The sequence below is a fragment of the Enhydra lutris genome, unplaced genomic scaffold (assembly GCF_002288905.1).
Source record: "Enhydra lutris kenyoni isolate GAN:26980312 unplaced genomic scaffold, ASM228890v2 scaffoldscaffold64, whole genome shotgun sequence".
NCBI lineage: Eukaryota > Metazoa > Chordata > Mammalia > Carnivora > Mustelidae > Enhydra > Enhydra lutris.
In genome coordinates this window covers 620,154-637,717 of record NW_019154148.1, presented here as the reverse complement: position 1 = coordinate 637,717, position 17,564 = coordinate 620,154, and positions in this window count along the sequence as shown.

Below are 17,564 nucleotides of genomic sequence, written 5' to 3'. Positions count from 1 at the left end.
TAAGATTTGTTGAGGTGTTGAGACCACTGACTTATCCTGAAACCAAATCAGGAAAATAAGGGAGATGTCTGAGAAAGATTTAGATGGCCTTGTTTAGTCAGAATATTTAGTGTGCATAGAGTAAGAAGGAGACACAGAAGGGTAAGGTGTGACTAGTTATCACTGTGTGTAGATCAGAACCGCAGGGGTAAGTCCCCTAGGAGCTCTGGAAATTGTGACCCTCGCTTAGACCTAAGCTGTGTGTTTCTTTTCATGTTTGGCAACGTGCCTGCTCTTCCGTCCATCGGCAGGCGTGTAGCTAATTAATTTGGCTTTGAATAGGAAACAGTCACTATTAAAATCTCACTCTCTTCAGACTGTTACCATGTTCAGAGATAAAAAGGGTCTGCATGCACTAAATGTTAAAATAGATGTTATTTTACTCAAAATGATTTCTCTCCATGCTCTAGTCTCACATCCTTTTGAGTAGCTCAGTTTTATAGTGACAAGTACCTTGCAGATGAGACAGATAGAACGATTCTGAACAACATGAAAGTACAAAGCTTCAAAAGAGTGTCTGTCATACTCTTTCAATTTCTGCCACAACTTAGTAGTTAAAATAATGCCATTATACCAGTTTCCACTAAGTATGACAAACTGTTCTAATTAAACCATTTAAAACAACAATTTTATTCCTAACATATGTGCAACCAAATGTGGTTTTAAATTAATTTTCCATTGCTCTTTTGTGCAAATTAGAGCTTTCATCATTGCAAATGTGATTCTGTAAAATGAAAATACTAGAAACCAGAATTTGTGACAAGAAAATTAATTTCTTGCTTATTGAAATTTGTACCAGCAATATGTTATATAACAAAACAAAACAAAACAAAAAACCCCAACAAAATACAAAAATTCACTTCGATAATAGGAGTACTAACTAATTTTTAAACAGTAGAAATCTAATGCACAATACTTTCAGAGCAGAAGTATAAAATTCCATTAATTATCTTACTAGCATATACGTGCTTTAGAAAATATTAGATTAATTTGAGAGTATTTTTCCTTCAGATGAACTTGAAAGATGTTTTTCATTCTCCATTTACCTTATCAGAACATTTGAACATTGATAGGTAAGCTTGGCACAGATGTTTTGGTGCTCTACAATTATTTATATGAATTTTTAAATTATTCTATATTTCCTGTTTTTAACTTACATTATCCCCTTAGGACAGAAAGCTCTAAGATCTCAGTAATTCAGGAGTGAGTATTTTGTGAAAATTATGGATTTTACAATAGGGTAAAGAATAAAATGTGAAGAATTTGAGTTACATGATTTTGTAATTCGTAGTAATAAAAAAAAAAAAGCCAGAGGTAAAATTTCATCTTAATTTCATAGTTCCTCTTACCTGGAACTCCTCTGCCACCAGCCTTTGCCAATGTACCAGCCAGCATCTTTCAGCTGGACTACTATCACTGGCCCCTTGAATAACTTCCAGAAAATCATTACGTCTTCTGTTCAGTCCATTCTCCACAAAGCAGTCAGAGCTATCTTTTAAAACTGAAAATCTAATAATGTCACTTCACTTGCTTAAAACTTGTCAGTGGCTGCTTATTCCTCTTGGAGTAATATTGAAAAATATTAACATGGCCTACGAGGACTTGGATAATGTAGGTCTTGTCAAGATGTCTCCAGACCTCTCTCAAAATGACTGTCTTTGTGGAATCTCCCACACTCCCCAGTTTCTCAAATACGCTATTCCTCTTTCTAGAACACTTCCCTCTCCTCCATTTCCTAGTTAGTACCTAAATATCCTTCAAATTATGGAAAAAAGCACACTACATTTCAGTTCAGTTCTTTTCCTTTGTTATACGCTCACCTAGAGCCATGTTTCTTCTGTTTATAATGTTGGTTTTAATTGGTTACTAGTAGGAATTTGTGTGACTATTTGAATAAAGTCTTTCTCCCTGGCTAAACTAGGAGCTCATGATGGAAGATTGTATGATTTTGATTACATTTCCAACCTTATTGTCTAGCAGAGTAACTGTCATTTATTACTCAGTTTAATGAGTTTTTAAAAATAGTAAAACCAGGGACGCTTGGGTGGCTCAGTGGGTTAAAGCCTCTGCCTTCAGCTCAGGTCATGATCCTAGGGTCCTGGGATCAAGCCCCGCATCAGGCTCTCTGCTTAGCAGGGAGCCTGCTTCCCTTCCTCTCTCTCTGCCTGCCTTTCTGCCTACTTGTGATCTCTTTCTGTCAAATAAATAAATAAATTCTTTAAAAAAAAAAGACAGTAAAACCAAAACTAACAAACTAGAAAACCAAATCCAACAATACATAAAATGGATTTCATACTATGACCAAGTGGGATTTATTGCAGGAATGCAAAGTTGGCTTAAAAGTTAAAAACCACACATGAAAAAGTGCTCCATATCGCTCGGCATCAGGGAAATACAAATCAAAACCACAATGAGATATCACCTCACACCAGTCAGAATGGCTAAAATTAACAAGTCAGGAAATGACAGATGCTGGCGAGGATGCAGAGAAAGGGGAACCCTCCTACACTGTTGGTGGGAATGCAAGCTGGTGCAACCACTCTGGAAAACAGCATGGAGGTTCCTCAAAATGTTGAAAATAGAACTACCCTATGACCCAGCAATTGCACTGCTGGGTATTTACCCTAAAGATACAAACGTAGTGATCCAAAGGGGCACGTGCACCCGAATGTTTATAGCAGCAATGTCTACAATAGCCAAACTATGGAAAGAACCTAGATGTCCATCAACAGACGAATGGATAAAGAAGAAGTGGTATATATACACAATGGAATACTATGCAGCCATCAAAAGAAATGAAAGCTTGCCATTTGCGATGACGTGGATGGAACTAGAGGATATCATGCTTAGCAAAATAAGTCAATCGGAGAAAGAAAACTATCATATGATCTCCCTGATATGAGGGAGAGGAGATGCAACATGGGGGGTTAAGGGGGTAGGAGAAGAACAAATGAAACAAGATGGGATTGGGAGGGAGACAAACCATAAGTGACTCTTAATCTCACAAAACAAACTGAGGGTTGATGGGGGGAGGGGGGTTGGGAGAGGAGGGGTGGGGTTATGGACATTGGGGAGGGTATGTGCTATGGTGAGTGCTGTGAAGTGTGTAAACCTGGCGATTCACAGACCTGTACCCCTGGGGATAAAAATATATTATATGTTTATAAAAAATAAAATTAAAAAAAAGTTAAAAACCAAAGTAATACACCATATTAATAGAATTAAGCACAAACAACAAATGATTATCTCAAAAGGTACAGAAAAAGCATCTTATAAGATCTAATACTCTTTCATGGTAAAGATGTTCAACAAACTAGGAATAGAGGGTAACTTCTTCAATCCAATAAAGCATATCTACAAAACAAACAAACAAACAGAAAAACCAAAAACCTGCAACCACAAAATGCTAAAAAAAAAAAAAAACAAAAAAAACAAAACTGAATGATTCTCACTTAGTATCAAGAACAAGCCAAGAATAGCTACTCCTGACCATTCTGTTTAAAATTGTGTAAGAGATCCTAGACAGGTTAATTAGGCAAGAAAAAGAAATGAAAAGCATCCTGAATGAATGGAAGAAGAAAAATTAGTTCACTTTGCATATGGTATAAACATAATCATAGAAATTACAAATAATCTATTAAAAAGCATTAGAACTAATAAATGAGTTTAACAGTATTTTGGGATAAAAGATGAATGTATGAAAAATAAGTATGTCTCAATACTAGTAATGAAAAAAGAATAAGTTAAGAAAACTATTACATTTGTAATAGCATCAAAAAGAACAAAATAGTGAAGTTAGAAGAAATTCAACACTAGTACATTGAAAACTACAAAACATTGTTTAAAGAAATAGAAGAAGATAGGGCGCCTGGGTGGCTCAGTGGGTTAAGCCTCTGCCTTCAACCCAGGTCATGATCTCAGGGTCCTGGGATTGAGTTCCACATCTGGCTCTCTGCTCAGCAGGGAGCCTGCTTCTCCCTCTCTCTCTGCCTGCATCTTTGCCTACTTGTGATTTCTCTCTCTGTGTGTCAAATAAATAAAATCCTTAAAAAAAGAAAAAGAAATAGAAGAAGATCTAAGTAAATGGAAAGACATCCATGTTCATGGATCAGAATTCTTAGTATAAGTTGGCAGTATTTGCCAAACTGGTCTAAAGATTCATTGTAATCCCTATCAAAATTCTAACTTTTTTTTTCTTTTGCAGTAGTGGATAATCTAGAGATAAAAATTTTATAAAAATGCTAGAGGTCTAGAAGAACCAAAAGGATCTTGAAAAAGAACAAAGTTGGAATACTCATGGTTTCCTATTTGAAAATTTACTACAAAGCTTCAGTGATAAGAGAATATCATGCTCACTTGAGGTTAGATACATTGAATAGTAGAACAGAAGTGAGAGTCCAGAAAGAAAGTCTTAGATTTATGGTCAACTGACAAGGGTGCCGAGCAATTAAATGGAGATTTTTTTTTTCAATAAATGGTGCAAAGACAACAGAATATCCATATGCAAAAAAATGAGGTTGGACTTCTACCTCATGCCATAGACAAAAATTAAATTGGATCACAAACTTAAATATAAGAGTTAAACCTACAAACACCTTAGAAGGAAATATAAGGGTAAACTTTACTCTGAATGAGTTTATGGTTTCTTATGTGTGGTAGTAAAAGTAAAAGCAAAAAGAGAGAGAGAGAGAGAGAGAGAAAATAGATCACATGAGTTAAATCAAAATTTTAAAAAAATGTTTTATCCTTCAAATGATATAAGCAGGACAGTAAATAGGCAACTCACAGAATGAAAGAGGATATTTCTAAATCATATCCCTGATAGAAGACTTGTATCTAGAATATATAAAAAAACTATTACAATTCAGTAATAAAACACAAATAATTAGAGATGAAAAAGAGATTGAAAAGACATTTTTCATATAAGATAATGCGAATGGTCAAAAAGGATATGAAAAGTTGCTTAACATCATTAGTCACTAGTGAAATCCACAACAAGATACCATTTCACTCCCACATTCATGGGTATAATCAAAAGAAGACAATAACAAGTACTGTTGATGATGTGGAGAAATTGGAATTCTCAAACATTGCTGGTATAATATAAAACTGCAACCACTTTGGAAAACAATATAGCAGTTCCTCAAAAATTTGAGCACAAAGGAAGCAGATGACCCAATAATTTCATCCAAGAGAGTGAAAATATTTATCCATGCAGAAACTTGTACATGAATATTCATAACAGCATTATTCATAATCGCCCAAAATGGGGACAACCCAAATGTCTATTAGCCTAAGAATAGATAAATGTGTTACATATTCATACAAAGGAATATTATTTGTCAATAAGAAGAAATGAAGTTCTGATATAAAGTATAAGTGGATGATCTTTGAAAACATTTTGCTAAGTGAAAAAAGCCAGTGACAAATAATCACATATTGTATGATTCCATTTATATGAAGTGTCTAGAATAGGCAGATCTATAAAGTCAGAAATTAGATTAGTGGTTGGTAAGGGATGGGAGTTGGGGGGAAGCAGTGGATTTGAAATTTCTTTTTCAAGGGACAGAAATGTTCTCAATTTGTAGTAATGGTTGACAGTTCTGAGAATATAGTAAAAAACATTTAATTGTATACTGTAAAAGGGTAAATTTGGAACTGTCTGGGTGGGTCAGTCTGTTAAGTGTCTGACTCTTGATTTTGGCTCATGTCATGATTTTAAGGTTGTGAGATCAAGCCCTGCTTTGGGCTCTGTTCTGTGCATGGAGGCTGCTTAAGATTCTCTTCCTCTTTCTCTGTCCTTCCCCCTTTAAAAAAAAGGGGGTGAATTTTACAGTATGTGAATTGGACATCCCAGTAAAGATGGTATAAGATAATTGAATAAATGAATGAATGAATGGAAGGAACAAACGAACGAACAGATTAGTATTAACATAGTGTTATATTCTGAAAATATTTTAATATAAATATAATAAAACCTCTAAATATCCTGTTGTATACTCAGTGGATATAAAATGTAAACTCCCTCAATGGCCGTATTAATTAGAAATCTGCATCTACTTATATAACAGGTTTTCTGGAAGCCACTCATAAACAACAATTTGAATATATACTCTCTATGTGAGTATCATCCCTTAAAGGGCCTCTTTTTCTCCCAACCTTGAAACAGGACTTGGCTTTTCATCATGGCTCTCTGCAGTTAAATCCACTACCAAGTCATTAGTGAGATGTGTAGATTTTCCCAAATTATACATGTCATGTTCAAGGAAGGAGAGAAAATTGTTTAAACCAAACTCCAAATGGAAAATACCTTAATAAATATATCTCCTTTGACAGGTTAATCATCCCATAAATTCCTTCTCTGGCTGTTGCTTGTTTTTCTCAACTTTCCTTCCCCAAGTCTAAACCTGTTTCTCCATACCTCTTTCCTTATGCAGAATTTCTTGTTGATGTTATAGATTTATGACTCATAGTAAGCTCTAGCTAACACACATCCCTGGGCATACTGTTTCCACATAAGTTTATTAATGACCTTAGCTCAAGAAAACCGTAGACATTGTGTTGCCTGTACACAAGAAAGACTCTGTCTGTATCCAGATACTTATAATTAGATAAATGAACATTATGAAGGTATTTTGAAACTCTGACTTTATTAATATGAGTAATTAACATGAACATAGCACATAAACTTTGTAATTTAACTGAACAACTATTTATTGATAGTGTGTCAGATATCATGGTAGGTGCTGGATCTAACCAAATGTGAAAGTCATGGTCCTTGCATATAAGAAATTCACAATCCAGTTCTTTTACAAACATGTTGGAAATTAACATTCTTCTAACTCTGTAAGGAAACTGAGGCAAAATGATAAAATTAAGACTCAAGGTAATCATCTAGTCACTGGATTTGTACTCACAATTTCTAATAACAGATTTTTTTCTTTGACCAGTGAGTCACGCTGACTATAAAACAGTTTGCATATCGTATGTTTTTTAGGTTTAGTAGAATCCCATTCCCAGATTCCAAACACATTTACTCAGTATAGTTTGTATAAGTAATATTAACACCCATGTCTGCCAGCGTTCTTATTTATATACAACAGAATCCGCTATAGCCAGTTTGAGCATGAAGGAATTGGTTACAGGGCAATCAGCATTGTGAGGGAGTTCTTTGTTGTGATAGTAAGAGAGGCCAGTCTTGTTTCGGTGCCTAACAATGTTTCTAGACCCACATAGTCTGGGTTGGGCAAAGAAGGAAACAGAACCATACATTAATTGCTGACTCAGAGTCTATACTAGCTCCCAGAGGATGATTCCAAAACATTTAAAGATGGATCTCTTAGCAAGGAATGTAGTTGCCTTTATTATTCCTTTCTAGGGGTCTATAATGCAGGTGGTTTATAAGTGATAAGGTACATGCCAAAACTAATAAAGCCCATGGACACAAGCCCCATTGCCTTACGTCTCTTGTAAGAATATGAATTTCTTGATCAGAAAGATTAGGTGGAGTAATGTAGTGCTAAGACATTTCATAAGAATACAGATGCTGCTTCTTTTAGAAGGGTCATGAACAAAAATGTCAAAATTATACACAAAATGTGTTTATTCCAATAAGAACAAATTTCCCTCTGTAGGGGTATACCTTATCTGCCATCAGGTGATTTGTTACTCAGTTATTTAGCCTCACTGAGGGTTAGATATTGTTACAATTCAGTCAGGCAAAATTGGCGGGAAAAAAAAAAAAAACATCTTTGGTAAAAGCCAGCCTGTATTTTTATATCTATGCATCACATCCATTCTTTCTACCATAGGCACTTGTTAGTAATCTTTAAGCAAATCTGGGGGTGGTTGGGGCAAAGGCTGACTGGTAGCCATGTAATAGTTTATTTCATAAGTTTAATCATTAAGTGCATATTCAGCAGCTGGATGAGGACGCACATAGAACAGAATTCCTCCTAGACTGATCTCATTCCAAGAGGAAAATTCTCCAAGTTTTTATCAGTTCTTTACTCTCTACTCAGTCTTCCAAGTCCCTGACCATCCTGAAAAAATGGTTTCAGTGATTCTCTTATGTTTAAAAGCCAGCTATACTTTAAAATATATTTCCTACAAGGAAAAAGTACTTTCTGCCCACAAGGAAGTTTTCTATACTTTGTTATCCTCAGGACCACGCCAGGATAAGCCTGGAACATCTTAGTGGTCCCCTTCAAACAAAAGCAGCTATACTCTCTAAAACCATTTCCAACCTAAGTTTGTTTTTCTTTTCTCCTCTTTAGACTAGAAAACTGCATATGAGGTTAACGTTGTCTGAGGGAGGATGGCCAATAAAGCAGGAGGACACAGAGGACACATCTGTTTCAGAATTTGTTCATTCATGGCTATGCCACATCAACTCCAAATGATATGGGGTGATCCTGATTATACCAGAATTTATGGCGTGGTGGATCAGAAAACACCCAGTTCATGATGGCAGTTGAGGTCACACACACACACTCCTGATATTTCATGGCAGGGCAGTTAGTCTCAACTGTATAGCCCCAGAATAAATTGTGAGCTAAAAAGGAGTACTGTGATTTGTCTAGTGCCAGTTGCCTACCATCCCTCTCAGGTACAGACTCTTCAACCATCATTCAATGTGCTTAACCAAAATGGCCAAATGACAAGGCTGCTTACACCACAGACTGTGCCTCTAATGAAAACTAAGAGCACTTGGCTTCCTACAGATAAGTGCTGCAATTTGTAATTTTCAGACACATAGAAATGGAGATAGCTTATCAACAGCAGACCTTATTACAAAAAATAGTGAGAAATATTTATTCAGGAAGGAAGGACAGAGATGCAAGAAACAATAGTGAACAAAGAAACTGGTATGTGTCTGGGAAAATATGCATCATCAATATTATTATCTAATTTGGGAAGTTAAAAATACCGATAGTAACATTGTGGGCAACTATATAATACAAATATAAATAAATAAATACATAATAAATATATATATAATGTATTTATTTTATTTATATAATATAAAATATAAGCCAAAAAAGGAGGTTGATTGGAATTGAAGTGATTTCACATATTCCTTAGATAGAATAGAAAAGATTCTGATTAATCTTTGAATTATGTATGTGTGGTAAAAGTAGAATGGCAGCCACTAAAATAATTGAAATGCATGCAACTTTCAGAAGATATGGGGAGGAAATGGAATTTTTAAAAAATCGATCTTGAAAAAAAGCAAAATAAAAACAAATGATATAAGCAAAGTAGGACAAAAAAGCTCAAAACAAAAGAGAGAAATCAATCATACATATTTGTAATTGTAATACATATGAAGGAAAGAGATTTGCAGGTAAAAACAAACAAAAATGAAGATATTCATTGATAAAATTGATAAAATTCAGATATGTGTTATATATAGAAAACATAATTAAAATATAATTAAAAATAAAAAATGGAAGCATAATTTAAGAGAGGAATGATGTCAGCATCACGGTGGCCTAAGATGTCCCTTGTCTGTGTCCTACTCCTCAACAATAAAATTTCAGCATCCATGCATAAAAGTGTCTTTGAGGCAAGTGTGGGATCCAGCACCATATAAAAAGGGACCCAAGAGGAGTCTTGCTCATCTGTGCATCAGTCACATGCAGGGAGAACTCGCTCCCAGCTGTGGACCCTGCACAAACCCTGTTTGTGAAAGCAGCTCTAGCCCCTCTCAGCCATGGGACTTCAGAGAACACTAATTTAGGCACTCACTCATGGACAAGAGAAACTTTGTAGAAGTCTGGGTTTCCAGAGGAGACATTCCAGCATGTTACTGGAGTAAATAAATACATATGTGGATCCATTGGAGTGAGTGAGTAAGAGAAACAGTTTTATGTTACCCATATCACTCTTCCTGCAAGGCACCACATCTTAGTGCCAAGAAACATTTTCCTTGGCTCATGATTTATCCCATGGGGGAAAGGGAGAGTGTATGAGTGAACATCCAGCTTTCTGAACTGCATGGGATGCTGCCAGAGTGTCTGATTTGTCTCTCACACAACCTAGAGTACTGAGCCATGAGCTTCATGACTGGGAGACAGAAGGAGGCAGGAACAGTGGTAGCTAGAACTCCTGGAGAACACTGTGGATTCTTGTATTGTGTATTCCATCTAATCCACTGTATTGTGGATTCCAGCAAGAAGCCCACCCATAAGCTATTGGAAATGCCTCACTCATGATCCCTTCAACTGGTCCATGGGCACCCCAGTGCTCTGCTTGCCTCACCCCCATCCACACTGCACTGTATGGCCAGCTGTCCATGTGGAGTTCCCAAAGCAGCAGAAGTGGGCTTTGGCAGATGAGTAGTGAGCATACACAGAAATTTGGTCAAATATGCAGACCAGAAAGAGACCACAAATTTCAGCTTTGGCACCACATATGAGAAAACAGAAGGGAAGCTGTCAGCAGTTGGCTTGGTGCACTGTAACATCCAAAGAGGGCATACAGGGCTAAGATTTTCTGCAATAAGAGGGAGCAAGAAGTATGAGGCAGGTATACCTACAGAAGATCTGTGATAGCCTCAGAATATCAGGGGTGATGGAAGGGTTTTTTTCCTCTCAAAGGCAGTAAATATTGGAGGAGGTGACTGCTACTTCAGAGAAATGAAAAAATCAAGGTAACATGGCACCACCAAAGGATTTCAACAACTTTCTGGCAACTGAGACCCAGGACACGAAGAGCTGTAATTTACCAAATAAAGGATTCAGAATAGCTGTTTTAAGGAAACTCAATGGGCTATAAGAAAACACACAAAGACAATTCAGTAAATTTGGGAAAAATATCTGAGCAAAATGGGAAAAAGTTTAACAAAGATAAATATAAAAAAGAACCAGACAGAAATTCTGGAGCTGAAACATACAATTAATGAAAAGTACAATAGAGTATCAACAATAGAATAGATTAAGCAGAAGAATCTGTGGAATAAAGACAGGAATTTTGAAGTAATCTGATCAGATGATAACAAGGAGGAAAAGATAAATGAAGAAAGCCTATGTGATCTGTTGGATACCACCAAAAGGATCAGTTTATGAATTGAGAGAGAGAAGATAGGGAGAAGGGGGCAAAAACCTGTTTAAAGAAATAATGTCTGAGAGCTTCCCAAATCTGGGAAGAGATGTAGTTGTCGAAGTTTGTGAGCCCATAGGTCACCAAAAAAATAAACTTAAAAAAGTCTTTTTCAAGACACATTCAAATAAACCTGTCTACAGTTAAAGACAAAAAAGTATCTTAAAAGGTAAAAGGTTTAAAAAATTGTAAATTATAGTGGTACCCACATTAAGCTATCAGTGGATTTCTCAAAAAAAAAAACCTCACAGGCTAGGAGAAAATAGAATAATATATTCAAAGTGCCAAAAAAAAATCTGTTGACAACAAATATTCTATCCAGAAAAGTTAGCCTTCAGAAATGAAAGAGAGAAAGACTTTTCAAACAAGCAAAAGCTGAGAGAGTTCAACACTATTAGACTGTCTTACAAAAAGCACTGAATGGAGTCCTTCAGACTAAAATGAAAGGATGCTTATTAGTAACAAGAAGATATATGGAAATATAAAACACACCTGGTAAAGGTAAATACATAATCAGATTCAGAATATTCTAATACTATAATATGGTGATGTGTTAGCTACTAAACTATAGTATAAGGTTAAAGTATAACTGTATTAAAAATAATTAGAGGTACTATAATTAATGAGTACATAGTATAAAAAAGAGGTAAATTGTGATATTAAGAACATAAATAGGAAAAGTAAAAGAATATAGTTTTTGTATACTGTCAAAGTTATCAGTATAAAATAGACTGTTATATCTAGAGGTTTTTAGTAAGCTTTTTGATACCCACAAATCAAGACTTATAGTAGATTCACAAAAGATAAGAGGATGGAGCCAAAGAATACCACCACAGAAAATAATCAATTCACAAAAGAAACCAACAAGAGAGGAACAAAGGAAAAAGGGAATTACAAACAGCTAAAAACAATGAATAAGATGACATTAATAAGTCCTTACTTGTCAAAAATTACTTTAAATGTAACTGGATTAAACTCTCCAATCAAAAGACATAGAATGGCTTGGTGGATTTAAAAAAATAAATAAAAAGGCCCAGCTATATGTTTCCTACAAGAGATTAACTTCAGCTTTAAGGACAAGGACACACATAGCCTCAAAGTGAAGGGATGGAAGAAGATATTCTGTGTAAGTGGAAACCAAAAGTGATCAGCAGTACCTATACTTATATCAAACAAAGTAGACTGCCAGCCAAAAACAGTAACAAGAAACAAAGAAGTTCATTATATAATGATATAATGGCCAATTCAACAATAAGACATAACAATCATAAGTATATATATACCCAACATTGTAACACTTACATATATAAGGCAAATACATATCTGACAGGAGATATAATAATAATAATCAGAGAGTACAATAATAACTAATAGTCTTGACACCCCACTTTTAACAATGGATAGATCAATCAGACAGAAAATCAACAAGGAAACATTGGACTTGAAACATAATTTAGACCAAATGGACTTAACAGCCATCAACAGAACATTCCATCTAACAGCAGCAGAATGTATGTTCTTAGTTCTAAAGAACACACAGAACATTTTCAAGGACAGATCATATGTCAGGTAACAAGCCAAGTCTCAGCAAATTTAGGAAGATTGCAATCATACTGAATCTTCTCTGACCATAATGGTATGAAGCTAGAAATCAGTAATAGAGGAAAAAGCTGGGTGATTCACAAATATGTGGAAATTATGCAATTTACTCTTGAACAGTCAACAGGTCACAGAAGAATTTTTTTTTAAATTTTGAAACAAAAATGGAAACACAACATGCATACTAAAACCTATAGGATGTTGTAAAACCTATAGGATGCTGTAAAAATACAAAAATGCATTTTATGTGTTTTTGGGTTTTTTTGTGTGTTTTGTGGTGTTTTTTATTTTTTTATTTATTTTTATTTAATTATTTATATTTTTGCTTTTTATTCAGACTTTCAAACCAATTGTCTGCAACTCATGTTTTATTGTTGTAGGGTTTATTCTCACAGATCTCTGGGGATAGGTAGTATGGCATTCCAACACAAGTTCTAGCAAGTTCTATGGAACTAGTAAGTTATGTTAGATAATAAAATAATATGATTTGTTATTCGAGTAAGAAAAGGCTTAAGATACAGACATGCAAGAAAAAAGGATAAAAATGGGTAACACAAAATTTAATGAATGTTAAAAGCAGTTTTAGAGCAAAATTTATAGATAAATGCATACATCAAGAAATAAGAAAGACCTCTAAACAACATAACTTTATATCTCAAGGAACTAGAAAAAGAAAAACAATTGAGACCAGATTAACAGAAGGAAGTATATTACAAAGACCGGAGCAGAAATAAATGAAATAGACACCGGAAAATGATAGAAAATATCAGTGAAACTAAGTGCTTGTTGTTTTGAAAAGATAAAGTTGGCAAACTTTTAGCTAGACCAAGAGAAAGAGAGAAAACTCAAATAACTAAAATCTGAAATAAGAGATACTACAAATGACCACAGAAATACATAGCATCATAAAAGACTGCTATGAGCACTTACTTGTCAACAAATTGGATAATCTAGAAAAATGAATAAATTCCTAGGAAAACACAGTTTATCAACACTGAATCATGAAGAAATAGAAGGTCTGAACAGACCAATAATGAGAAAGAAGATAACAGTTATAAAACATCCCAACACCGAAAAGCTCAGGGCCAGACAGTTTCATAGGTGAATTCTAAAATGCATTTAAAGAAAAATAATGTCCCATCTCAGGCTCTTCAAAAAAAAAATAATTAAATGAGAGGGAGATATCTGAACTTATTTTACAAGACAGGAAATTACCCTGATACCAAAATCAAATAAGGCCACTCCAAGATAAGAAAACTACAGATCAAAATCCCTGAAAAATATAGAAGGAAACATTCTCAACAAATTGTTTGCAAACCAAATTGAACAACTCATTAAAAGGATCATACACTGTAATTAAGTGGGATTTATCCTTGGGACACAAAGATTGTTTCAAACATAAACACACCAACAAATGTGATATGCCACACTAACAGAATGATGGACAAAAATCATACATTTACTCAGTAAATGTAGATGAAGCATTTGACAAAAATACAACATCTTCCCATGATAATATGCTCATCAAATGGGTTATATACGAGGACCATACCTCAATACAATAAAGGCCATGTACAACAAGCCTACAACTAACATTATACTCAGCAATGAAGGGTTGAAAGCTTTTCCTCTAAGATCAGGAATAAGACAAAGTTGCCAACTATCACCACTCCTATTCAACATAGTACTGAAGTACTGGTCAGAGCACTCAGGAAAGAAAAAGAAATAAAAGGCATCCAAATTTGAAAGAAAGAAGTAAAAAATCTATTTGCAGATGACATGATATTATTCATAGAAAACTCTGAAGAGTCCACCAAAAAACTTTTAGAACCAATGAACAAATTCAGTAAAAGTTCAAGATACAAAAGCAACATACGAAAATCATTTGTATCTAAACACTAATAACAATGTCTGAAATAGAAATAAAGGAAACAACCCCATTTACAATTGAACCAAAAACAATAAAATATTTATAATTAAACTTAACCAAGGAAGTAAAAGATTAAAAACAAAACTTTGATGGAAGGAATTTAAGTAGACACAAACAAGTGGGAAGACATCCTGTGCTAATGGAACCCAAGAGTTAATATTGTATTAATATTTTTAAATACTACTACTTACTACCCAAACTCTTGTACAAATTCAATGCAATCCCTAACAAAATTCCAATGGCACATTCCAAAAAGAGTGAAAAATCAATTTTAAAATTTATATGAAACCACAAAAGAACCTGGATAGCCAAAGCAAAGGTGAGAAAGGGTAACAAAGCTGGAGATATTATGCTTCCTGATTTCAAAAATAGATAACTGGACTATATCACTATATCAAGCTAAAAACTCTACTTAACAGCAAGGAAACAACAAAATTAAAAGGAAATCTATGGCACTGGCAAAGATACTTGTAAATCACATGGCTGATAAATTAGGTTAATATCTAAAATATATAAAGAACTCCTGCAACTCAATAGCAAAACAAACACACACACACAAACAAAAACAAGCAGCTCAGTTACAAAAAATGGGCAGAGGAACTGAACAGATATTTTTCCAAAGAAGATATTTAAATGACCAACAGGTAGGCAGAAAGGGGCTTGCTCAACATCATTAATCACCAGGGAAATGGATATCAAAACCACCATGTGATTTCATCTCACCCCTGTTAGAATGGTAATTACTAGAATGGCAATGTATTGGTGAGGATGTGGAGAAAAGGGAACATCCTAGCATAGATACCTGGTTGCTGGGAATGTAAGTTGGGATAGCCACCATGGGAAACAGCATGGAGTTGGCCAAAAAAATTACAAACTGCATTATGATCTAGCAGTGGTACTTCTGGGTATATTTCCAAAAGAAGTGATAACAGTATCTTGAAGATATATCTGCACTCTGATGTTCATTGAAACATTATTCACAATAGCCAACCTACAGAAACAACCTCAGTGTCTATCAACAGATGAATGGATAAAGAAGGTGTGTGCATGTGTGTGTCCATAGTGAAATATTATTCAGCTGCGAGAAGGAAGGAAGTCTTTCCATTTGCAAAACCATACATGGACCTTGAGGGCATTATTCTAAGTGAAATATGTCAGACAGAAAAAGACAAATGCTGCATGGTTTCACTTATATATGGAATCTAAGAAAGTTGAATTCATAGAAGTTGAGAGTAGAATAGTGTTTACCAGGGGCTGAAGGATGGGGGAAATAGGGAAATGTCAACCAGAGGATACAGACTTCTATATACTAGATAAACAAATTTTAGGGATCTAATGTGTATGCGGGTTATCATGGTTAATTACACTGTATTACATACTTGAAAGTTGCTAAGAGAGTAAGTTAAATTTTCTCAAATCCCCCCCACCCCAAAATGGTAATTATGTGATATGTTGGAGGTGTAAGTTAATGCTAAGTTAGTAATCATTTTGCAATATACGAGTGTAACAAAACGTGATGCCCACCTTAAACTTACACAGTGTTTTATATCAGTTGTATCTCGGTAAAGCCAGGGTTGGGGGGCACACAGAGAAAAAAATAATAGAAAAGCGTACAGTAGGCAAAGACTGCCTAAAAAACCACTGAGATAGCTATTCTAGAACCAGACAAAATACACTTCAGGCAAAAAAAAAAAAAAAATAGAAATTTTCAGTACGTTTAAATTATAATGATAAAATGCCTTAGTTTATCAGATAGACATACTAATTACAAACTTGATTTATCTGTTAACACAAATACACAGCTTACCAGTAGAGTGAACAAATCCACCAGCAAAGGGGAACTATCAAGCAGGTTCTAAATTAAATAAAAAAATAGTTATGAGCCATATAAATGTGTGTGTATTTTTAATGCATAATATATAAATAATATCAAAGGCATTATTTCTGTGCATATATTGAATTTATATATATAAACTTCATATGTGTATGACTTCATTTAACAGTTATTACATTTTCTTTTCCAAGCTACACATTACATTTTACCTAGTTGACTATGTTTCAGCCTGAAGACTACAGTTCTTAAGATCCAGTATTATAGTCCATATTTGAGCACATTATAATTATATTTGAACTCAATAACAAAAACATTGATTAAAATAGCAAACATTTAGAATTTTTAAAATACACTTTAAATACCTAATCATTTAAAGAAGAAAACAATGTAAAACTAAAACTACTTTTAATTGAATGTTAAAGAAATTTCTACATGTCACACTTGCAGGGTGTAGCTAAAAATAGTAGTAGAAGGAATTTTATTACCTTGAATGTGTTTATTTTATATAAGTAAATGGACTAAACATCTAACTTAGGAGTTTCAAAATGAGAACAAAATAATAGGGGCGCCTGGGGGGCTCAGTGGGTTAAGTCTCTGCCTTCGGCTCAGGTCATGATCCCAGGGTCCTGGGATCGAGTCCCACATCAGGCTTCTTGTTCAGTGGGGAGCTTACTTGTCCTTCTGCCTGCTGTTCTCCCTGCTTGTGCACTCTCCCTTTCTCTTACCAATAAATAAATAAAATCTTTTAAAAAGAAAACAAAATAATAAAATAACTCCAATGAAAGGAGAAGACATAATTACATCAGGTTTATAAATAAGTGAGATTAAGACAGATACACCTCCAACAAGCCTAAGATCTTTTCTTTCCAATGAAAAGACTAATAAAATGCAGAAATTTTTTGGGTGATCAGAACTCATTAAAAAAAGAATGTTAATTCAGAGAAAGTATACAATTTTTTTTCCTAAAAGATTTTATTTATTTGATATAGAGAGTATAAGCAGAGGGAGCGAGAGAGGGAGAAGCAGGCTCTCCCCTAAGCAGAGAGCCCGATTCGGGAC